A 25,422-nucleotide genomic window follows, 5' to 3' on the forward strand; every position below is an offset into this window, starting at 1 on the left:
CTCCAGCACCAGACACAGCAGCAACTCCAGCTCAAGACACAGCAGCAAGAACTCCAGACACAGCAGCAAGATCTCCGGACACAGCAGCAACTCCAGCTCCAGACACAGCAGCAACACCAGCACCAGACACAGCAACAACTCCAACACCAGACACAGCAGCAACTCCAGCTACAGACACAGCAGCAACTCCAGTTCCAGACATAACCACAGGAACTCGGTCTCCAGACACAGCAGCAACTCCAACTCCAGACACAGCAGCAATGCCAGCACCAGACACAGCAGCAACTCCAGCTCCAGACACAGCAGCAACTCCAGCACCAGACGCGACCATAGCAGCAACTCCAGCTACAGACACAGGAGCAACACCAGCTCCAAACACAGCAGCTTCTCCAGCTACAGGCACAGGAGCAACTCCAGCTCCAGACACAGCAGCAACTCCAGCTCCAGACACAGCAGCAAGAGCTCCAGACACAGCAGCAACTCCAGCTCCAGACACAGCAGCTACTCCAGCTCCAGACACGACCACAGCAGCAACTCCAGCTCCAGACACAGCAGCAAGAACTCCAGACACAGCAGCAACTCCAGCTCCAGACACAGCAACAAGTGCTCCTGACACAGCAGCAACTCCAGCTCCAGACACAGCAGCAAGAGCTCCAGACACAGCAGCAACTCCAGCTCCAGACACAGCAGCAAGAGCTCCAGACACAGCAGCAACTCCAGCTCCAGACACAGCAGCAACGCCAGCTCCAGACACAGCAGCAACTCCAGCTCCAGGCACAGCAACAACATCCAGCACCAGCCACAGAAGCAACTCCAGCTCCAGACACAGCAGCAACTCCAGCTGCAGACACAGCAGCAACTCCAGCTCCAGACACAGCAGCAACTCCTGCTCCAGACACCACAGCAAGTCCAGCTCCAGACACAGCAGCAAGAGTTCCAGACAAAGCAGCAACTCCAGCTCCAGACACAGAAGCAACTCCAGCACCAGACACAGCAGCAGCTCCAGCACCAGACATAGCAGCAACTCCAGCTCCAGACACAGCTGCAAGAGCTCCAGACACAGCAGCAACTCCAGATCCTGACATAGCAGCAACACGAACACCAGACACAACCACAGCTGCAACTCCAGCTCCAGACACAGCAGCAACTCCAGCTCCAGACACAGCAGCAAATTCAGCTCCAGACACAGCAGCAACTACTGCTACAGACACAGCAGCAACTCCAGCTTCAGAGACAGCAGCATGTGCTCCAGACAAAACAGCAACTCAAGCTCCAGACACAGCAGCAACTCCAGCACCAGACACAGCAGCAACTCCAGCTCAAGACACAGCAGCAAGAACTCCAGACACAGCAGCAAGATCTCCGGACACAGCAGCAACTCCAGCTCCAGACACAGCAGCAACACCAGCACCAGACACAGCAACAACTCCAACACCAGACACAGCAGCAACTCCAGCTACAGACACAGCAGCAACTCCAGTTCCAGACATAACCACAGGAACTCGGTCTCCAGACACAGCAGCAACTCCAACTCCAGACACAGCAGCAATGCCAGCACCAGACACAGCAGCAACTCCAGCTCCAGACACAGCAGCAACTCCAGCACCAGACGCGACCATAGCAGCAACTCCAGCTACAGACACAGGAGCAACACCAGCTCCAAACACAGCAGCTTCTCCAGCTACAGGCACAGGAGCAACTCAAGCACCAGACACAGCAGCAAGAGCTCCAGACACAGCAGCAACTCCAGCTCCAGACACAGCAGCAACTCCAGCTCCAGACACAGCACCAACTCCAGCTCCAGACACAGCAGCAACTCCAGCTCCAGACACAGCATCAAGAGCTCCAGACACAGCCGCAACTCCAGCACCCGACACAGCAGCAACTACAGCTCCAGACAACGCAGCAAGAGCTCCAGACACAGCAGCAACTCCAGCTCCAGACACAGCAGCAACTCCAGCACCAGACACAGCAGCACCTCCAGGTCCAGAGACAACCACAGCAGCAACTCCAGCTCCAGACACAGCAGCAACTGCAGCTCCAGACACTGCAGCAACTCCAGCTCCAGACACAGCAGCAACTCCAGCTCCAGAGACAGCAGCAGGAGCTCCAGACACATCAGCAACTCCAGCTCCAGACACAGCAGCAACTCCAGCTCCAGACACAGCAGCAAGAGCTCCAGACACAGCAGCAAATCCAACTCCAGACACAGCAGCAACTCCAGCTACAGACAAAGCAGCAAGAGCTCCAGACCCAGCAGCAACTCCAGCTCCAGACATAGCAGCAACTCCAGCTCCAGACACAGCAGCAACTCCAGCTCCAGAGACAGCAGCAAGAGCTCCAGACACATCAGCTACTCCAGCTCCAGACACAGCTGCAACTCCAGCTCCCGACACAGCAGCAAGAGCTCCAGACACAGCAGCAACTCCAGCTCCAGACACAGCAACAACTCCAGCTTCAGACAAAGCAGCAAGAGCTCCAGACACAGCAGCAACTCCAGCTCCAGACATAGCAGCAACTCCAGCTCCAGACACAGCAGCAACTCCAGATCCAGATACAGCAGCAACTCCAGCACCAGACACAGCAGCAAGAGCTCCAGACACAGCAGCAACTCCAGCTCCAGACACAGCAGCACCTCCAGCTCCAGACACTACCACAGCAACTCCGGCTCCAGACACAGCAACAAGTGCTCCAGACACAGCAGCTACTCCAGCTCCAGACACAGCAGCAACACCGGCTCCAGACACAGCAGCAACTATAGCACCAGACACAGCAGCAACTCCAGCACCAGGCACAGCACTGACTCCAGCTCCAGACACAGCAGCAACTTGAGCATCGGACACAACCACAGCAACTCCAGCTCCAGACAAAGCAGCAACTCCAGCACCAGACAAAGCACTGACTCCAGCTCCAGACACAGCAGCAACTCCGGCTCCAGACACAAACACAGCAACTCCAGCTCCTGATGCAGCAGCGACTCCAGCACCAGACACAGCAACAAATCCGGCTCCAGACACAGCAGCAACTTTAGCTCCAGACACAGCAGCAACTCCAGCTCCAGACACAGCAGCAAGTACTCCAGACACAGGAGCAACTCCAGCTCCAGACACAGCAGCAACTCAAGCACCAGACATAGCAGCAACTCCAGTCCCAGACACAGCACCAAGTGGTCCAGACATAGCAGCAACTTCAGCTCAAGACACAGCAGCAACTCCAGCTCCAGACACAGCAGCAAGTTCTCCAGACACAGGAGCAACTCCAGCTCCAGACACAGCAGCAACTCAAGCACCAGACATAGCAGCAACTCCAGTCCCAGACACAGCAGCATGTGCTCCAGACACAGCAGCAACTCCAGCTCCAGACACAGCAGCAACTCAAGCACCAGACACAGCAGCAACTCCAGCTCCAGACACAGCAGCAAGAGCTCCAGAAACAGCACCAACTCCAGCTCCAGACACAGCAGCAACTCCAGCTCCAGACACAGCAGCAACTCCAGCTCCAGACACAGCAGCAACTCCAGCAGCAGACACAGCAGCAAGAGCTCCAGACACAGCAGCAACTCCAGCACCAGACACAGCAGCAACTCCAGCTCCAGACACAGCAGCAACTCCAGCACCAGACACAGCAGCAACTCCAGCTGCAGACACAGCAGCAACAGCTCCAGACACAGCAGCAACTCCAGCACCAGACACAGCAGCAAGAGCTCCAGACACAGCAGCAACTCCAGCACCAGACACAGCAGCACCTCCAGCTCCAGACACTACCACAGCAACCCCAGCTCCAGACACAGCAACAAGTGCTCCAGACACAGCAGCTACTCCAGCTCCAGACACAGCAGCAACACCGGCTCCAGACACAGCAGCAACTATAGCACCAGACACAGCAGCAACTCCAGCACCAGACACAGCACTGACTCCAGCTCCAGACACAGCAGCAACTTGAGCATCGGACACAACCACAGCAACTCCAGCTCCAGACAAAGCAGCAACTCCAGCACCAGACAAAGCACTGACTCCAGCTCCAGACACAGCAGCAACTCCGGCTCCAGACACAAACACAGCAACTCCAGCTCCTGATGCAGCAGCGACTCCAGCACCAGACACAGCAGCAAATCCGGCTCCAGACACAGCAGCAACTTCAGCTCCAGACACAGCAGCAACTCCAGCTCCAGACACAGCAGCAAGTACTCCAGACACAGGAGCAACTCCAGCTCCAGACACAGCAGCAACTCAAGCACCAGACATAGCAGCAACTCCAGTCCCAGACACAGCACCAAGTGGTCCAGACATAGCAGCAACTTCAGCTCAAGACACAGCAGCAACTCCAGCTCCAGACACAGCAGCAAGTTCTCCAGACATAGGAGCAACTCCAGCTCCAGACACAGCAGCAACTCAAGCACCAGACATAGCAGCAACTCCAGTCCCAGACACAGCAGCATGTGCTCCAGACACAGCAGCAACTCCAGCTCCAGACACAGCAGCAACTCAAGCACCAGACACAGCAGCAACTCCAGCTCCAGACACAGCAGCAAGAGCTCCAGAAACAGCACCAACTCCAGCTCCAGACACAGCAGCAACTCCAGCTCCAGACACAGCAGCAACTCCAGCTCCAGACACAGCAGCAACTCCAGCTGCAGACACAGCAGCAAGAGCTCCAGACACAGCAGCAACTCCAGCACCAGACACAGCAGCAAATCCAGCTCCAGACACAGCAGCAACTCCAGCACCAGACACAGCAGCAACTCCAGCTGCAGACACAGAAGCAACAGCTCCAGACACAGCAGCAACTCCAGCTTCAGACACAGCAGCAACTCCAGCTCCAGACACAGCAGCAACTCGAGCTCCAGACACGGCAGCAAATCAAGCTCCAGACACAACACCAACTCCAGCTCCAGACACAGCAGCAACTCCAGCTCCAGACATAGCAGCAACTCCAGCTCCAGACACAGCAGCAACTCCCGCTCCAGACACAGCAGCAAGAGCTCCAGACGCAGCAGCAACTCCAGCTCCAGACACAGTAGCAACTCCAGCTCCAGACACAACCACAGCAGCAACTCCAGCTCCAGACACAGCAGCAACTCCAGCTCCAGACACAGCAGCAACTCCAGCTCCAGACACAGCAGCAACTCCAGCTCCAGACATAGCAGCAACTCCAGCACCAGACACGACCACAGCAGCAACTCCAGCTAAAGACACAGCAGCAACTCAAGCAACAGACACAGCAGCAAGAGCTCCAGACACAGCAGCAACTCCAGCTCCGGACACAGCACCAACTCCAGCTCCAGACACAGCAGCAACTCCAGCTCCAGACACAGCAGCAACTCCAGCTCCAGACACAGCACCAACTCCAGCTCCAGACACTGCAGCAACTCCAGCTCCAGACATAGCAGCAACTCCAGCTCCAAACACAGCAGCAACTCCAGCTCCAGACACAGCAGCAAGAGCTCCAGACACAGCAGCAACTCCAGCTCCAGACACAGCAGCAACTCCAGCTCCAGACACAGCAGCAACTCCAGCTCCAGACACAGCAGCAAGAGCTCAAGACACAGCAGCAACTCCAGCTCCAGACACAGCAGCCAGAGCTCCAGACACAGCAGCAACTCCAGCTCCAGACACAGCAGCAACTCCAGCTCCAGACACAGCAGCAAGAGCTCCAGACACAGCAGCAACTCCAGCTCCAGACACAGCAGCAACTCCAGCTCCAGACATAGCAGCAACTCCAGCTCCAAACACAGCAGCAACTCCAGCTCCAGACACAGCAGCAAGAGCTCCAGACACAGCAGCAACTCCAGCTCCAGACACAGCAGCAACTCCAGCTCCAGACACAGCAGCAACTCCAGCTCCAGACACAGCAGCAAGAGCTCAAGACACAGCAGCAACTCCAGCTCCAGACACAGCAGCCAGAGCTCCAGACACAGCAGCAACTCCAGCTCCAGACACAGCAGCAACTCCAGCTCCAGACACAGCAGCAAGAGCTCCAGACACAGCAGCAACTCCAGCTCCAGACACAGCAGCAACTCCAGCTCCAGACACAGCAGCAAGAGCTCCAGACACAGCCGCAACTCCGGCACCCGACACAGCAGCAACTACAGCTCCAGACAAAGCAGCAAGAGCTCCAGACACAGCAGCAAATCCAGCTCCAGACACAGCAGCAACTCCAGCTCCAGACACAGCAGCAACTGCAGCTCCAGACACTGCATCAACTCCAGCTCCAGACACAGCAGCAACTCCAGCTCCAGAGACAGCAGCAAGAGCTCCAGACACATCAGCAACTCCAGCTCCAGACACAGCAGCAACTCCAGCTCCAGACACAGCAACAAGAGCTCCAAACACAGCAGCAACTCCAGCTCCAGACACAGCAGCGACTCCAGCTCCAGACAAAGCAGCCAGAGCTCCAGACACAACAGCAACTCCAGCTACAGACACAGCAGCAACTCCAGCTCCAGACACAGCAGCATCTACAGCTCCAGACACAGCAGCAACCCCAGCTCCAGACACAGCAGCAAGAGCTCCAGTCACAGCAGCAACTCCAGCTCCAGACACAGCAGCAACTCCAGCTCCAGACACAACCACAGCAACTCCAGCTCCAGACACAGCAACAAGTGCTCCAGACACAGCAGCTACTCCAGCTCCGGACACAGCAGCAACTCCGGCTCCAGACACAGCAGCAACTATAGCACCAGACTCAGCAGCAACTCCAGCACCAGACACAGCACTGTCTCCAGCTCCAGACACAGCAGCAACTTGAGCACCAGACACAACCACAGCAACTCCAGCTCCAGACACAGCAGCAACTCCAGCACCAGACACAGCACTGACACCAGATCCAGACACAGCAGCAACTCCAGCTCCAGACACAAACACAGCAACTCCAGCTCCTGATGCAGCTACGACTCCCGCATCAGACACAGCAGCAAATCCGGCTCCAGACACAGCAGCAACTCCAGCTCCAGACACAGCAGCAACTCCAGCTCCAGACACAGCAGCAAGTTCTCCAGACACAGGAGCAACTCCAGCTCCAGACACAGCAGCAACTCAAGCACCAGACAAAGCAGCAACTCCAGTCCCAGACACAGCAGCAAGTGGTCCAGACATAGCAACAACTTCAGCTCAAGACACAGCAGCAACTCCAGCTCCGGACAGAGCAGCAAGTTCTCCAGACACAGGAGCAACTCCAGCTCCAGACACAGCAGCAACTCAAGCACCAGACATAGCAGCAACTCCAGTCCCAGACACAGCAGCAACTGCTCCAGACACAGCAGCAACTCCAGCTCCAGACACAGCAGCAACTCAAGCACCAGACACAGCAGCAACTCCAGCTCCAGACACAGCAGCAAGAGCTCCAGAAAGAGCAACAACTCCAGCTCCAGACACAGCAGCCACTCCAGCTCCAGACACAGCAGAAACTCCAGCTGCAGACACAGCAGCAACAGCTCCAGACACAGCAGCAACTCCAGCACCAGACACAGCAGCAACTCCAGCTCCAAGACAAAAAAGCAACTCCAGCACCAGACACAACAGCAACACCAGCTGCAGACACAGCAGCAACATCTCCAGACACAGCAGCAACTCCAGCTTCAGACACAGCAGCAACTCCAGCTCCAGACACAGCAGCAACTCCAGCTCCAGACACAGCAGCAAATCAAGCTCCAGACTTATCAGCAACTCCAGCTCCCGACACAGCAGCAACTCCAGCTCCAGACACAACCACAGCAACTCCAGATCCAGACACAGCAGCAACTCCAGCTCCAGACACAGCAGCAACTCCAGCTACAGACACAGCAGCAACTCCAGCTCCAGACACAGCAGCAACTCCAGCTCCAGACACAACCACAGCAGCAACTCCAGCTCCAGACTCTGCAGCAACTCCAGCTCCAGACACAGCAGCAACTCCAGCTCCAGACACAGCAGCAACTCCAGCTCCAGACATAGCAGCAACTCCAGCAACAGACACGACCACAGCAGCAACTCCAGCTACAGACACAGGAGCAACTCCAGCTCCAGACACAGCAGCAACTCAAGCAAGAGACAGAGCAGCAAGAGCTCCAGACACAGCAGCAACTCCAGCTCCAGACACAGCACCAACTCCAGCTCCAGACACAGCAGCAACTCCAGCTCCAGACACAGCAGCAACTCCAGCTCCAGACACAGCACCAACTCCAGCTCCAGACACAGCAGCATGAGCTCCAGACACAGCAGCAAGTCCAGCTCCAGACACAGCAGTAACTCCAGCTCCAGACACAGAAGCATCTCCAGCTCTAGACACAGCAGCAAGAGCTCCAGACACAGCAGCAACTCCAGCTCCAGACAGAGCAGCAAGAGCTCCAGACACAGCAGCAACTCCAGCTCCAGACACAGCAGCAACTCCAGCTCCAGACACAGCAGCAAGAGCTCCAGACACAGCAGCAACTCCAGCTCCAGACACAGCAGCAACTCCAGCTCCAGACACAGCAGCAACTCCAGCTCAAGACACAGTACCAACTCCAGCTCCAGACATAGCAGCAACTCCAGCACCAGACACGACCACAGCAGCAACTCCAGCTACAGACACAGGAGCAACTCCAGCTCCAGACACAGCAGCAACTCAATCAACAGACACAGCAGCAAGAGCTCCAGACACAGCAGCAACTCCAGCTCCAGACACAGCACCGATTCCAGCTCCAGATACAGCACCAACTCCAGCTCCAGACACTGCAGCAACTCCAGCTCCAGACATAGCAGCAACTCCAGCTCCAGACACAGCAGCAACTCCAGCTCCAGACACAGCAGCAAGAGCTCCAGACACAGCAGCAACTCCAGCTCCAGACACAGCAGCAAGAGCTCCAGACACAGCAGCAACTCCAGCTCTAGACACAGCAGCAACTCCATCTCCAGACACAGCAGCAAGTTCTCCAGACACAGGAGCAACTCCAGCTCCAGACACAGCAGCAACTCAAGCACCAGACATAGCAGCAACTCCAGTCCCAGACACAGCAGCAAGTGGTCCAGACATAGCAACAACTTCAGCTCAAGACACAGCAGCAACTCCAGCTCCGGACACAGCAGCAAGTTCTCCAGACACAGGAGCAACTCCAGCTCCAGACACAGCAGCAACTCAAGCACCAGACATAGCAGCAACTCCAGTCCCAGACACAGCAGCAACTGCTCCAGACACAGCAGCAACTCCAGCTCCAGACACAGCAGCAACTCAAGCACCAGACACAGCAGCAACTCCAGCTCCAGACACAGCAGCAAGAGCTCCAGAAAGAGCAACAACTCCAGCTCCAGACACAGCAGCCACTCCAGCTCCAGACACAGCAGAAACTCCAGCTGCAGACACAGCAGCAACAGCTCCAGACACAGCAGCAACTCCAGCACCAGACACAGCAGCAACTCCAGCTCCAAGACAAAAAAGCAACTCCAGCACCAGACACAGCAGCAACTCCAGCTGCAGACACAGCAGCAACATCTCCAGACACAGCAGCAACTCCAGCTTCAGACACAGCAGCAACTCCAGCTCCAGACACAGCAGCAACTCCAGCTCCAGACACAGCAGCAAATCAAGCTCCAGACTTATCAGCAACTCCAGCTCCCGACACAGCAGCAACTCCAGCTCCAGACACAACCACAGCAACTCCAGATCCAGACACAGCAGCAACTCCAGCTCCAGACACAGCAGCAACTCCAGCTACAGACACAGCAGCAACTCCAGCTCCAGACACAGCAGCAACTCCAGCTCCAGACACAACCACAGCAGCAACTCCAGCTCCAGACTCTGCAGCAACTCCAGCTCCAGACACAGCAGCAACTCCAGCTCCAGACACAGCAGCAACTCCAGCTCCAGACATAGCAGCAACTCCAGCAACAGACACGACCACAGCAGCAACTCCAGCTACAGACACAGGAGCAACTCCAGCTCCAGACACAGCAGCAACTCAAGCAAGAGACACAGCAGCAAGAGCTCCAGACACAGCAGCAACTCCAGCTCCAGACACAGCACCAACTCCAGCTCCAGACACAGCAGCAACTCCAGCTCCAGACACAGCAGCAACTCCAGCTCCAGACACAGCACCAACTCCAGCTCCAGACACTGCAGAAACTCCAGCTCCAGACATAGCAGCAACTCCAGCTCCAGACACAGCAGCAACTCCAGCTCCAGACACAGCAGCATGATCTCCAGACACAGCAGCAAGTCCAGCTCCAGACATAGCAGTAACTCCAGCTCCAGACACAGAAGCATCTCCAGCTCTAGACACAGCAGCAAGAGCTCCATACACAGCAGCAACTCCAGCTCCAGACAGAGCAGCAAGAGCTCCAGACACAGCAGCAACTCCAGCTCCAGACACAGCAGCAACTCCAGCTCCAGACACAGCAGCAAGAGCTCCAGACACAGCAGCAACTCCAGCTCCAGACACAGCAGCAACTCCAGCTCCAGACACAGCAGCAACTCCAGCTCAAGACACAGCAGCAACTCCAGCTCCATACATAGCAGCAACTCCAGCACCAGACACGACCACAGCAGCAACTCCAGCTACAGACACAGGAGCAACTCCAGCTCCAGACACAGCAGCAACTCAAGCAACAGACACAGCAGCAAGAGCTCCAGACACAGCAGCAACTCCAGCTCCAGACACAGCACCGACTCCAGCTCCAGATACAGCACCAACTCCAGCTCCAGACACTGCAGCAACTCCAGCTCCAGACATAGCAGCAACTCCAGCTCCAGACACAGCAGCAACTCCAGCTCCAGACACAGCAGCAAGAGCTCCAGACACAGCAGCAACTCCAGCTCCAGACACAGCAGCAACTCCAGCTCCAGACACAGCAGCAACTCCAGCTCCAGACACAGAAGCAAGAGCTCAAGACACAGCAGCAACTCCAGCTCCAGACACAGCAGCAAGAGCTCCAGACACAGCAGCAACTCCAGCTCCAGACACAGAAGCAACTCCAGCTCCAGACACAGCAACAAGAGCTCCAGACACAGCAGCAACTCCAGCTCCAGACACAGCAGCAACTCCAGCTCCAGACACAGCAGCAAGAGCTCCAGACACAGCAACAACTCCAGCTCTAGACACAGCAGCAACTCCATCTCCAGACACAGTAGCAAGAGCTCCAGACACAGCAGCAACTCCAGCTCCAGACACAGCAGCTACTCCAGCTCCAGACACAGCAGCAACTCCAGCTCCAGACACAGCAACAAGTGCTCCTGACACAGCAGCAACTCCAGCTCCAGACACAGCAGCAAGAGCTCCAGGCACAGCAGCAACTCCAGCTACAGACACAGCAGCTACTCCAGCTCCAGACACGACCACAGCAGCAACTCCAGATCCAGACACAGCAGCAAGAGCGCCAGACACAGCAGCAACTCCAGCTCCAGACACAGCAGCAACGCCAGCTCCAAACACAGCAGCAACTCCAGCTCCAGACACCGCAGTAACTCCAACTCCAGAAAAACCACAGCAACTCCAGCTCCAGACACAGCAGCAACTCCAGCTCCAGACACAGCAGCAACTCCAGCTCCAGACACAGCAGCAACTCCAGCTCCAGACACAGCAGCAAGAGCTCCAGACACAGCAGCAACTCCAGCTCCAGACAGAGCAGCAACTCCAGCTGCAGACACAGCAGCAACTCCAGCTCCAGACACAACCACAGGAACTCGGTCTCCAGACACAGCAGCAACTCCAAATCCAGACACAGCAGCAACTCCGGTTCCAGACACAGTAGCAACGCCAGCACCAGACACAGCAGCAACTCCAGCTCCAGACACAGCAGCAACTCCAGCACCAGAAACGACCACAGCAGCAAATCCAGCTACAAACACAGGAGCAACTCCAGCTCCAGACACAGCAGCAACTCCAGCTACAGACACAGGAGCAACTCAAGCACCAGACACAGCAGCAAGAGCTCCAGACACAGCAGCAACTCCAGATCCAGACACAGCAGCAACTCCTGTTCCAGACACAGCACCAACTTCAGCTCCAGACACAGCAGCAGCTCCAGCTCCAGACACAGCAGCAAGAGCTCCAGACACAGCCGCAACTCCATCACCCGACACAGCAGCAACTACAGCTCCAGACAACGCAGCAAGAGCTCCAGACACAGCAGCAACTACAGCTCCAGACACAGCAGCAACTCCAGCACCAGACACAGCAGCACCTCCAGGTCCAGAGACAACCACAGCAGCAACTCCAGCTCCAGACACAGCAGCAACTGCAGCTCCAGACACTGCAGCAACTCCAGCTCCAGACACAGCAGCAACTCCAGCTCCAGACTCAGCAGCAAGAGCTCCAGACACATCAGCAACTCCAACTCCAGACACAGCAGCAACTCCAGCTCCAGACAAAGCAGCAAGAGCTCCAGACACAGCAGCAACTCCAGCTCCAGAGACAGCAGCAACTCCAGCTCCAGACACAGCACCAACTCCAGCTCCAGACACTGCAGCAACAACAGCTCCAGACATAGCAGCAACTCCAGCTCCAGACACAGCAGCAACTCCAGCTCCAGACACAGCAGCAAGAGCTCCAGACACAGCAGCAACTCCAGCTCCAGACACTGCAGCAACTCCAGCTCCAGACATAGCAGCAACTCCAGCTCCAGACACAGCACCAACTCCAGCTCCAGACACAGCAGCATGAGCTCCAGACACAGCAGCAAGTCCAGCTCCAGACACAGCAGAAACTCCAGCTCCAGACACAGCAGCATCTCCAGCTCCAGACACAGCAGCAAGAGCTCCAGACACAGCAGCAAGTCCAGCTCCAGACAGAGCAGCAAGAGCTCCAGACACAGCAGCAACTCCAGCTCCAGAAACAGCAGCAACTCCAGCTCCAGACACAGCAGCAACTCCAGCTCCATATTCAGCAGCAACTCCAGCTCCAGACATAGCAGCAACTCCAGCACCAGACACGACCACAGCAGCAACTCCAGCTACAGACACAGGAGCAACTCCAGCTCCAGACACAGCAGCAACTCAAGCAACAGACACAGCAGCAAGAGCTCCAGACACAGCAGCAACTCCAGCTGCAGACACAGCACCAACTCCAGCTCCAGATACAGCAGCAACTCCAACTCCAAACACAGCACCATCTCCAGCTCCAGACACAGCACCAACTCCAGCACCAGAACTGCAGCAACTCCAGCTCCAGACATAGCAGCAACTCCAGCTCCAGACACAGCAGCAACTCCAGCTCCAGACACAGCAGCAAGAGCTCCAGACAAAGCAGCAACTCCAGCTCCAGACACAGCAGCAACTCCAGCTCCAGACACAGCAGCAACTCCAGCTCCAGACACAGCAGCAAGAGCTCAAGACACAGCAGCAACTCCAGCTCCAGACACAGCAGCAAGAGCTGCAGACACAGCAGCAACTCCAGCTCCAGACACAGAAGCAACTCCATCTCCAGACACAGCAACAAGAGCTCCAGACACAGCAGCAACTCCAGCTCCAGACACAGCAGCAACTCCAGCTCCAGACACAGCAGCAAGAGCTCCAGACACAGCAGCAACTCCAGCTCTAGACACAGCAGCAACTCCATCTCCAGATACAGTAGCAAGAGCTCCAGACACAGCAGCTACTCCAGCTCCAGACACAGCAGCAACTCCAGCTCTAGAAACAGCAACAAGTGCTCCTGACACAGCAGCAACTCCAGCTCCAGACACAGCAGCAAGAGCTACAGACACAGCAGCAACTCCAGCTACAGACACAGCAGCTACTCCCGCTCCAGACACGACCACAGCAGCAACTCCAGCTCCAGACAAAGCAGCAAGAGCGCCAGATACAGCAGCAACTCCAGCTCCAGACACAGCAGCAACGCCAGCTCCAAACACAGCAGCAACTCCAGCTCCAGACACCGCAGTAACTCCAACTCCAGAAAAACCACAGCAACTCCAGCTCCAGACACAGCAGCAACTCCAGCTCCAGACACAGCAGCAACTCCAGCTCCAGACACAGCAGCAACTCCAGCTCCAGACACAGCAGCAACTCCAGCTCCAGACACAGCAGCAAGAGCTCCAGACACAGCAGCAACTCCAGCTCCAGACAGAGCAGCAACTCCAGCTGCAGACACAGCAGCAACTCCAGCTCCAGACACAACCACAGGAACTCGGTCTCCAGACACAGCAGCAACTCCAACTCCAGACACAGCAGCAACTCCGGTTTCAGACACAGTAGCAACGCCAGCACCAGACACAGCAGCAACTCCAGCTCCAGACACAGCAGCAACTCCAGCACCAGAAACGACCACAGCAGCAACTCCAGCTACAAGCACAGGAGCAACTCCATTCCAGACACAGCAGCATCTCCAGCTACAGACACAGGAGCAACTCAAGCACCAGACACAGCAGCAAGAGCTCCAGACACAGCAGCAACTCCAGATCCAGACACAGCAGCAACTCCATTTCCAGACACAGCACCAACTCCAGCTCCAGACACAGCAGCAGCTCCAGCTCCAGACCCAGCAGCAAGAGCTCCAGACACAGCCGCAACTCCATCACCCGACACAGCAGCAACTACAGCTCCAGACAACGCAGCAAGAGCTCCAGACACAGCAGCAACTCCAGCTCCAGACACAGCAGCAACTCCAGCTCCAGACACAGCAGCAACTCCAGTTGCAGAGACAACCACAGCAGCAACTCCAGCTCCAGACACAGCAGCAACTGCAGCTCCAGACACCGCAGCAACTCCAGCTCCAGACACAGCAGCAACTCCAGCTCCAGACTCAGCAGCAAGAGCTCCAGACACATCAGCAACTCCAACTCCAGACACAGCAGCAACTCCAGCTCCAGACAAAGCAGCAAGAGCTCCAGACACAGCAGCAACTCCAGCTCCAGACACAGCAGCAACTCCAGCTCCAGACAAAGCAGCAAGAGCTCCAGACACAGCAGCAACTCCAGCTCCAGACACAGCAGCAACTCCAGCTCCAGACACAGCAGCATCTCCAGCTCCAGACACAGCAGCAACTCCAGCACCAGACACAGCAGCAAGAGCTCCAGACACAGCAGCAACTCCAGCTCCAGACACAGCAGCAACTCCAGCTCCAGACACATCCACAGCAACTCCAGCTCCAGACACAGCAACAAGTGCTCCAGACACAGCAGCTACTCCAGCTCCAGACACAGCAGCAACTCCGGCTCCAGACACAGCAGCAACTATAGCACCAGACTCAGCAGCAACTCCAGCACCAGACACAGCACTGACTCCAGCTCCAGACACAGCAGCAACTTGAGCACCAGACACAACCACAGCAACTCCAGCTCCAGACACAGCAGCAACTCCAGCACCAGACACAGCACTGACTCCCGCTCCAGAAACAGCAGCAACTCCGGCTCCAGACACAAACACAGCAACTGCAGCTCCTGATGCAGCAGCGACTCCAGCACCAGACACAGCAGCAAATCCGGCTCCAGACACAGCAGCAACTCCAGCTCCAGACACAGCAGCAACTCCAGCTCCAGACACAGCAGCAAGTTCTCCAGACACAGGAGCAACTCCAGCTCCAGACACAGCAGCAACTCAAGCACCAGACATAGCAGCAACTCCAATCCCAGACACAGCAGCAAGTGGTCCAGACATAGCAGCAACTTCAGCTCAAGACACAGCAGCAACTCCTGCTCCAAACACAGCAGCAAGTTCTCCCGACACAGGAGCAACTCCAGCTCCAGGCACAGCAGCAACTCCAGCACCAGACATAGCGGCAACTCCAGTCCCAGACACAGCAGCAAGTGCTCCAGACACAGCAGCAACTCCATCTCCAGACACAGCAGCAACTCAAGCACCAGACACAGCAGCAACTCCAGCTCCAGACACAGCAGCAAGAGCTCCAGAAACAGCAACAACTCCAGCTCCAGACACAGCAGCCACTCCAGCTCCAGACACAGCAGCAACTCCTGCTGCAGACACAGCAGCAAATCAAGCTCCAGACATATCAGCCACTCCAGCTCCAGACACAGCAGCCACTCCAGCTTCAGACACAGCAGCAAATCAAGCACCAGACATATCAGCAACTCCAGCTCCAGACACAGCAGCAACTCCAGCTCCAGACACTACCACAGCAACTCCAGATCCAGACACAGCAGCACCTCCAGCTCCAGACACAGCAGCAACTCCAGCTCCAGACACAGCAGCAACTCCAGCTCCAGACATAGCAGCAACTCCAGCTCCAGACACAACCACAGCAGCATCTCCAGCTCCAGACTCTGCAGCAACTCCAGCTCCAGACACAGCAGCAACTCCAACCCCAGACATAGCAGCAACTCCAGCAACAGACACGACCACAGCAGCAACTCCAGCTACAGACACAGGAGCAACTCCAGCTCCAGACACAGCAGCAACTCAAGCAACAAACACAGCAGCAAGAGCTCCAGACACAGCAGCAACTCCAGCTCCAGACACAGCACCAACTCCAGCTCCAGACACAGCAGCAACTCCAGCTCCAGACACAGCAGCAACTCCAGCTCCAGACACAGCACCAACTCCAGCTCCAGACACAGCAGCAACTCCAGCTCCAGACACAGCAGCAACTCCAGCTCCAGACACAGCACCAACTCCAGCTCCAGACACTGCAGCAACTCCAGCTCCAGACACAGCACCAACTCCAGCTCCAGACACAGCAGCAACTCCAGCTCCAGACACAGCAGCAAGAGCTAGACACAGCAGCAACTCCAGCTCCAGACACAGCAGCAACTCCAGCTCCAGACACAGCAGCAACTCCAGCTTCAGACACAGCAGCAAGAGCTCCAGACACAGCAGCAACTTCAGCTCCAGACACAGCAGCAACTCGGGCTCCAGACACAGCAGCAACTATAGCACCAGACTCAGCAGCAACTCCAGCACCAGACACAGCACTGACTCCAGCTCCAGACACAGCAGCAACTTGAGCACCAGACACAACCACAGCAACTCCAGCTCCAGACACAGCAGCAACTCCAGCACCAGACACAGCACTGACTCCCGCTCCAGAAACAGCAGCAACTCCGGCTCCAGACACAAACACAGCAACTCCAGCTCCTGATGCAGCAGCGACTCCAGCACCAGACACAAACACAGCAAATCCGGCTCCAGACACAGCAGCAACTCCAGCTCCAGACACAGCAGCAACTCCAGCTCCAGACACAGCAGCAAGTTCTCCAGACACAGGAGCAACTCCAGCTCCAGACACAGCAGCAACTCAAGCACCAGACATAGCAGCAACTCCAATCCCAGACACAGCAGCAAGTGGTCCAGACATAGCAGCAACTTCAGCTCAAGACACAACAGCAACTCCTGCTCCAAACACAGCAGCAAGTTCTCCCGACACAGGAGCAACTCCAGCTCCAGGCACAGCAGCAACTCCAGCACCAGACATAGCAGCAACTCCAGTCCCAGACACAGCAGCAAGTGCTCCAGACACAGCAGCAACTCCATCTCCAGACACAGCAGCAACTCAAGCACCAGACACAGCAGCAACTCCAGCTACAGAAACAGCAGCAAGAGCTCCAGAAACAGCAACAACTCCAGCTCCAGACACAGCAGCCACTCCAGCTCCAGACACAGCAGCAACTCCTGCTGCAGACACAGCAGCAACAGCTCCAGACACAGCAGCAACTCCAGCACCAGACACAGCAGCAACTCCAGCTCCAAGACACAGCAGCAACTCCAGCTTCAGACACAGCAGCAACTCCAGCTCCAGACACAGCAGCAACTCCAGCTTCAGACACAGCAGCAAATCAAGCTCCAGACATATCAGCAACTCCAGCTCCAGAAACAACCACAGCAACTCCAGATCCAGACACAGCAGCAACTCCAGCTCTAGACACAGCAGCAACTCCAGCTCCAAGACACAGCAGCAACTCCAGCTTCAGACACAGCAGCAACTCCAGCTCCAGACACAGCAGCAACTCCAGCTTCAGACACAGCAGCAAATCAAGCTCCAGACATATCAGCAACTCCAGCTCCAGACACAACCACAGCAACTCCAGATCCAGACACAGCAGCAACTCCAGCTCCAGACACAGCAGCAACTCCAGCTCCAGACACAGCACCAACTCCAGCTCCAGACATAGCAGCAACTCCAGCTCCAGACACAACCACAGCAGCAACTCCAGCTCCAGACTCTGCAGCAACTCCAGCTCCAGACACAGCAGCAACTCCAGCCCCAGACATAGCAGCAACTCCAGCAACAGACACGACCACAGCAGCAACTCCAGCTACAGACACAGGAGCAACTCCAGCTCCAGACACAGCAGCAACTCCAGCTCCAGACACAGCACCAACTCCAGCTCCAGACACTGCAGCAACTCCAGCTCCAGACATAGCAGCAACTCCAGCTCCAGACACAGCAGCAACTCCAGCTGCAGACACATCACCAAATCCAGCACCAGACACAGCAGCTACTTCAGCACCAGACACAGCAGCAACTCCAGCACCAGACACAGCAGCAACTCCAGCTCCAGACACAGCAGTGACTCCAGCTCCAGACACAGCACCAACTCCAGCCCCAGATACAGCAGCAAGAGCTCCAGACAAAGCAGCAAATCCAGCTCCAGACACAGCAGCAACTCCAGCTGCAGGCACAGCAGCAACTCCAGCTCCAGAAACAGTAGCAACTCCAGATCCAGACACAACCACAGCAACTCCTGCTCCAGACACAGCAGCAACTGCAGATCCAGACACAACCACAGCAACTCCAGCTCCAGACACAGCAGCAACTCCCGCTCCAGACACAGCAGCAACTCCAGCCACTACCACAGCAGCAACTCCATCACCAGACACAGCAGCAAGTGCTCCAGACACAGCAGCATCTCCAGCTCCAGACACATAAGCAACTCCAGCTCCAGACAAAGCAGCATCTCCAGCTCCAGACACAGCAGCTACTCCATCACCAGACACAGCAGCATCTCCAGCTCCAGACACAGCAGAAACTCCAGCTCCAGACACAGCAGCATCTCCAGCTCCAGACACAGCAGCAACTCCAGCACCAGACACAGCATCAACTCCAGCACCAGACACAGCAGAGGCTCCAGCTCCAGACACAGCAGCAACTTGAGCATCAGACACAAACACAGCAACTCCAGCTCCAGACACAGCAGCAACTTCAGCACCAGACACAGCACTGACTCCAGCTCCAGACACAGCAGCAACTCAGGCTCCAGACACAAACACAGCAACTCCAGCTCCTGATGCAGCAGCGACTCCAGCACCAGACACAGCAGCAAATCCGGCTCCTGACACAGAAGCAACTGCAGCTCCAGACACAGCAGCAACTCAAGCTCCAGACACAGCAGCATGAGCTCCCGACACAGCAGCAACTCCAGCTCCAGACACAGCAGCAGCTCCAGCTGCAGACACAGCAGCAAGAGCTCCAGACACAGCAGCAACTCCAGCACCATACACAGCAGCAACTCCAGCTCCAGACACAGCCGCAACTCCAGCTCCAGACATAGCAGCAAATCCAGCTCCAGGCACAGCACTGACTCCAGCACCAGACACAACAGCAAGAGCTCCAGACACAGCAGCAACTCCAGCTCCAGACATAGCAGCAATTCAAGCTACAGACACAGCAGCAACTCCAGCTCCAGGCACAGCAGCAACTCCAGCACGAGACACAGCAGGAACTCCAGCTGCAGACACAGAAGCAACTCCAGCTCCAGACACAGCAGCAACTCCAGCTCCAGACACAGAAGCAACTCCAGCTCCAGACACAGCAGCAACTCCAGCTCGAGACACAGCAGCAACTCCAGCTCCAGACACAGCAGCAACTCCAGCTGCAGACACAGCAGCAACTCGAGCTCCAGACACAACCACAGGAACTCGGTCTCCAGACACAGCAGCAACTCCAACTCCAGACACAGCAGCAACTCCGGTTCCAGACACAGCAGCAACGCCAGCACCAGACACAGCAGCAACTCCAGCTCCAGACACAGCAGCAACTCCAGCTCCAGACACGACCACAGCAGCAACTCCAGCTACAGACACAGGAGCAACTCCAGCTCCAAACACAGCAGCAACTCCAGCAACAGACACAGGAGCAACTCAAGCACCAGACACAGCAGCAAGAGCTCCAGACACAGCAGCAACTCCAGCTCCAGACACAGCAGCAACTCCAGCTCCAGACACAGCACCAACTCCAGATCCAGACACAGCAGCAACTCCAGCTCCAGACACAGCAGCAATAGCTCCAGACACAGCCGCAACTCCAGCACCCGACACAGCAGCAACTACAGCTCCAGACAAAGCAGCAAGAGCTCCAGACACAGCAGCAACTCGAGCTCCAGACACAGCAGCAACTCCATGACCAGACAGAGCAGCACCTGCAGGTCCAGAGACAACCACAGCAGCAACTCCAGCTCCAGACACAGCAGCAACTGCAGCTCCAGACACTGCAGCAACTCCAGCTCCAGACACAGCAGCAACTCTAGCTCCAGAGACAGCAGCAAGAGCTCCAGACACATCAGCAACTCCAGCTCCAGACACAGCAGCAACTCCAGCTCCAGACACAGCAACAAGAGCTCCAGACACAGCAGCAACTCCAGCTCCAGACTCAGCAGCAACTCCAGCTCCAGACAAAGCAGCAAGAGCTCCAGACACAGCAGCAACTCCAGCTCCAGACACTGCAGCAACTCCAGCTCCAGACACAGCAGCAACTCCAGCTTCAGACACAGCAGCAAATCAAGCTCCAGACATATCAGCAACTCCAGCTCCAGAAACAACCACAGCAACTCCAGATCCAGACACAGCAGCAACTCCAGCTCGAGACACAGCAGCAACTCCAGCTCCAAGACACAGCAGCAACTCCAGCTTCAGACACAGCAGCAACTCCAGCTCCAGACACAGCAGCAACTCCAGCTTCAGACACAGCAGCAAATCAAGCTCCAGACATATCAGCAACTCCAGCTCCAGACACAACCACAGCAACTCCAGATCCAGACACAGCAGCAACTCCAGCTCCAGACACAGCAGCAACTCCAGCTCCAGACACAGCACCAACTCCAGCTCCAGACATAGCAGCAACTCCAGCTCCAGACACAACCACAGCAGCAACTCCAGCTCCAGACTCTGCAGCAACTCCAGCTCCAGACACAGCAGCAACTCCAGCCCCAGACATAGCAGCAACTCCAGCAACAGACACGACCACAGCAGCAACTCCAGCTACAGACACAGGAGCAACTCCAGCTCCAGACACAGCAGCAACTCCAGCTCCAGACACAGCACCAACTCCAGCTCCAGACACTGCAGCAACTCCAGCTCCAGACATAGCAGCAACTCCAGCTCCAGACACAGCAGCAACTCCAGCTCCAGACACAGCAGCAAGAGCTACAGACACAGCAGCAACTCCAGCTCCAGACACAGCAGCAACTCCAGCTCCAGACACAGCAGCAACTCCACCTTCAGACACAGCAGCAAGAGCTCCAGACACAGCAGCAACTCCAGCTCCATACACAGCAGCAAGAGCTCCAGACACAGCAGCAACTCCAGCTCCAGACACAGCAGCAACTCCAGCTCCAGACACAGCAGCAAGAGCTCCAGACACAGCAGCAACTCCAGCTCCAGACACAGCAGCAACTCCAGCTCCAGACACAGCAGCAACTCCAGCTCCAGACACAGCAACAAGTGCTCCTTACACAGCAGCAACTCCAGCTCCAGAAACAGCAGCAAGAGCTCCAGACACAGCATCAACACCTGCTCCAGACACAGCAGCTACTCCAGTTCCAGACACGAACACAGCAGCAACTCCAGCTCCAGACACAGCAGCAAGAGCGCCATGCACAGCAGCAACTCCAGCTCCAGACACAGCAGCAACGCCAGCTCCAGACACAGCAGCAACTCCAGCTCCAGACACGACCACAGCAGCAACTCCAGCTCCAGACTCAGCAGCAAGAGCTCCAGACACAGCAGCAACTCCAGCTCCAGACACAGCATCAAGTGCTCCTGACACAGCGGCAACTCCAGCTCCAGACACAGCAGCAAGAGCTCCAGACACAGCAGCAACTCCAGCTCCAGACACAGCAGCTACTCCAGCTCCAGACACGACCACAGCAGCAACTCCAGCTCCAGACACAGCAGCAAGAGCTCCAGACACAGCAGCGTCTCCAGCTCCAGACACAGCAGCAACGCCAGCTCCAGACACAGCAGCAACTCCAGCTCCAGACACAGCAGTATCTCCAACTCCAGACAAAACCACAGCAACTCCAGCTCCAGGCACAGCAGCAACTCCAGCACCAGCCACAGCAGCAACTCCAGCTCCAGACACAGCAGCAACTCCAGCTGCAGACACAGCAGCAACTCAGCTCGAGACACAGCAGCAACTCCTGCTCCAGACACCGCAGTAAGTCCAGCTCCAGACACAGCAGCAAGTGCTCCAGACAAACAGCAACTCCAGCTCCAGACACAGAAGCAACTCCAGCTCCAGACACAGCAGCAGCTCCAGCACCAGACATAGCAGCAACTCCAGCTCCAGACACAGCTGCAAGAGCTCCAGACACAGCAGCAACTCAAGCTCCAGACACAGCAGCAACTCCAGCTCCAGACACTGCAGCAACTTCAGCTCCAGACACAGCAGCAACTCCTGCTACAGACACAGCAGCAACTCCAGCTTCAGACACAGCAGCATGTGTTCCAAACAAAACAGCAACTCCAGCTCCAGACACAGCAGTATCTCCAGCACCAGACACAGCAGCAACTCCAGCTCCAGACACAGCAGCAAGAACTCCAGACACAGCAGCAAGAGCTCCAGACACAGCAGCAACTCCAGCTCCAGACACAGCAGCAACACCAGCACCAGACACAGCAGCAACTCCAACACCAGACACAGCAGCAAGATCTCTAGACACAGCAGCAACTCCAGCTCCAGACACAGCAGCAACTCCAGCACCATACACAGCACCAAGATCTCCAGACACAGCAGCAACTCCAGCTCCAGACACAGCAGCAACTCCACCTCCAGACACAGCAGCAAGATCTCGAGACACAGCAGCAACTCCAGCTTCAGACACAGCAGCAAGAGCTCCAGACACAGCAGCAACTCCAGCTCCAGACACAGCAGCAACTCCAGCTCCAGACACAGCAGCAACTCCAGCTGCAGACACATCACCAAATCCAGCACCAGACACAGCAGCTACTTCAGCACCAGACACAGCAGCAACTCCAGCACCAGACACAGCAGCAACTCCAGCTCCAGACACAGCAGTGACTCCAGCTCCAGACACAGCAGCAACTCCAGCTCCAGACACAGCACCAACTCCAGCCCCAGATACAGCAGCAAGAGCTCCAGACAAAGCAGCAAATCCAGCTCCAGACACAGCAGCAACTCCAGCTGCAGGCACAGCAGCAACTCCAGCTCCAGAAACAGTAGCAACTCCAGATCCAGACACAACCACAGCAACTCCAGCTCCAGACACAGCAGCAACTGCAGATCCAGACACAACCACAGCAACTCCAGCTCCAGACACAGCAGCAACTCCCGCTCCAGACACAGCAGCAACTCCAGCCACTACCACAGCAGCAACTCCATCACCAGACACAGCAGCAAGTGCTCCAGACACAGCAGCATCTCCAGCTCCAGACACATAAGCAACTCCAGCTCCAGACAAAGCAGCATCTCCAGCTCCAGACACAGCAGCTACTCCATCACCAGACACAGCAGCATCTCCAGCTCCAGACACAGCAGAAACTCCAGCTCCAGACACAGCAGCATCTCCAGCTCCAGACACAGCAGCAACTCCAGCACCAGACACAGCATCAACTCCAGCACCAGACACAGCAGAGGCTCCAGCTCCAGACACAGCAGCAACTTGAGCATCAGACACAAACACAGCAACTCCAGCTCCAGACACAGCAGCAACTTCAGCACCAGACACAGCACTGACTCCAGCTCCAGACACAGCAGCAACTCAGGCTCCAGACACAAACACAGCAACTCCAGCTCCTGATGCAGCAGCGACTCCAGCACCAGACACAGCAGCAAATCCGGCTCCAGACACAGAAGCAACTGCAGCTCCAGACACAGCAGCAACTCAAGCTCCAGACACAGCAGCATGAGCTCCCGACACAGCAGCAACTCCAGCTCCAGACACAGCAGCAGCTCCAGCTGCAGACACAGCAGCAAGAGCTCCAGACACAGCAGCAACTCCAGCACCATACACAGCAGCAACTCCAGCTCCAGACACAGCCGCAACTCCAGCTCCAGACATAGCAGCAAATCCAGCTCCAGGCACAGCACTGACTCCAGCACCAGACACAACAGCAAGAGCTCCAGACACAGCAGCAACTCCAGCTCCAGACATAGCAGCAATTCAAGCTACAGACACAGCAGCAACTCCAGCTCCAGGCACAGCAGCAACTCCAGCACGAGACACAGCAGGAACTCCAGCTGCAGACACAGAAGCAACTCCAGCTCCAGACACAGCAGCAACTCCAGCTCGAGACACAGCAGCAACTCCAGCTCCAGACACAGCAGCAACTCCAGCTGCAGACACAGCAGCAACTCGAGCTCCAGACACAACCACAGGAACTCGGTCTCCAGACACAGCAGCAACTCCAACTCCAGACACAGCAGCAACTCCGGTTCCAGACACAGCAGCAACGCCAGCACCAGACACAGCAGCAACTCCAGCTCCAGACACAGCAGCAGCTCCAGCTCCAGACACGACCACAGCAGCAACTCCAGCTACAGACACAGGAGCAACTCCAGCTCCAAACACAGCAGCAACTCCAGCAACAGACACAGGAGCAACTCAAGCACCAGACACAGCAGCAAGAGCTCCAGACACAGCAGCAACTCCAGCTCCAGACACAGCAGCAACTCCAGCTCCAGACACAGCACCAACTCCAGCTCCAGACACAGCAGCAACTCCAGCTCCAGACACAGCAGCAATAGCTCCAGACACAGCCGCAACTCCAGCACCCGACACAGCAGCAACTACAGCTCCAGACAAAGCAGCAAGAGCTCCAGACACAGCAGCAACTCCAGCTCCAGACACAGCAGCAACTCCATGACGAGACAGAGCAGCACCTGCAGGTCCAGAGACAACCACAGCAGCAACTCCAGCTCCAGACACAGCAGCAACTGCAGCTCCAGACACTGCAGCAACTCCAGCTCCAGACACAGCAGCAACTCTAGCTCCAGAGACAGCAGCAAGAGCTCCAGACACATCAGCAACTCCAGCTCCAGACACAGCAGCAACTCCAGCTCCAGACACAGCAACAAGAGCTCCAGACACAGCAGCAACTCCAGCTCCAGACTCAGCAGCAACTCCAGCTCCAGACAAAGCAGCAAGAGCTCCAGACACAGCAGCAACTCCAGCTCCAGACACTGCAGCAACTCCAGCTCCAGACACAGCAGCAACTCCAGCTCCAGACACAGCAGCAACTCCAGCTCCAGACACAGCAGCAAGAGCTCCAGACATAGCAGCAACTCCAGCTCCAGACACAGCAGCAACTCCAGCTCCAGACACAACCACAGCAACTCCAGCTCCA

This window comes from Cetorhinus maximus, unplaced genomic scaffold, assembly GCF_964194155.1.
Source record: "Cetorhinus maximus unplaced genomic scaffold, sCetMax3.hap1.1 HAP1_SCAFFOLD_200, whole genome shotgun sequence".
Classification (NCBI taxonomy): Eukaryota; Metazoa; Chordata; class Chondrichthyes; order Lamniformes; family Cetorhinidae; genus Cetorhinus; species Cetorhinus maximus.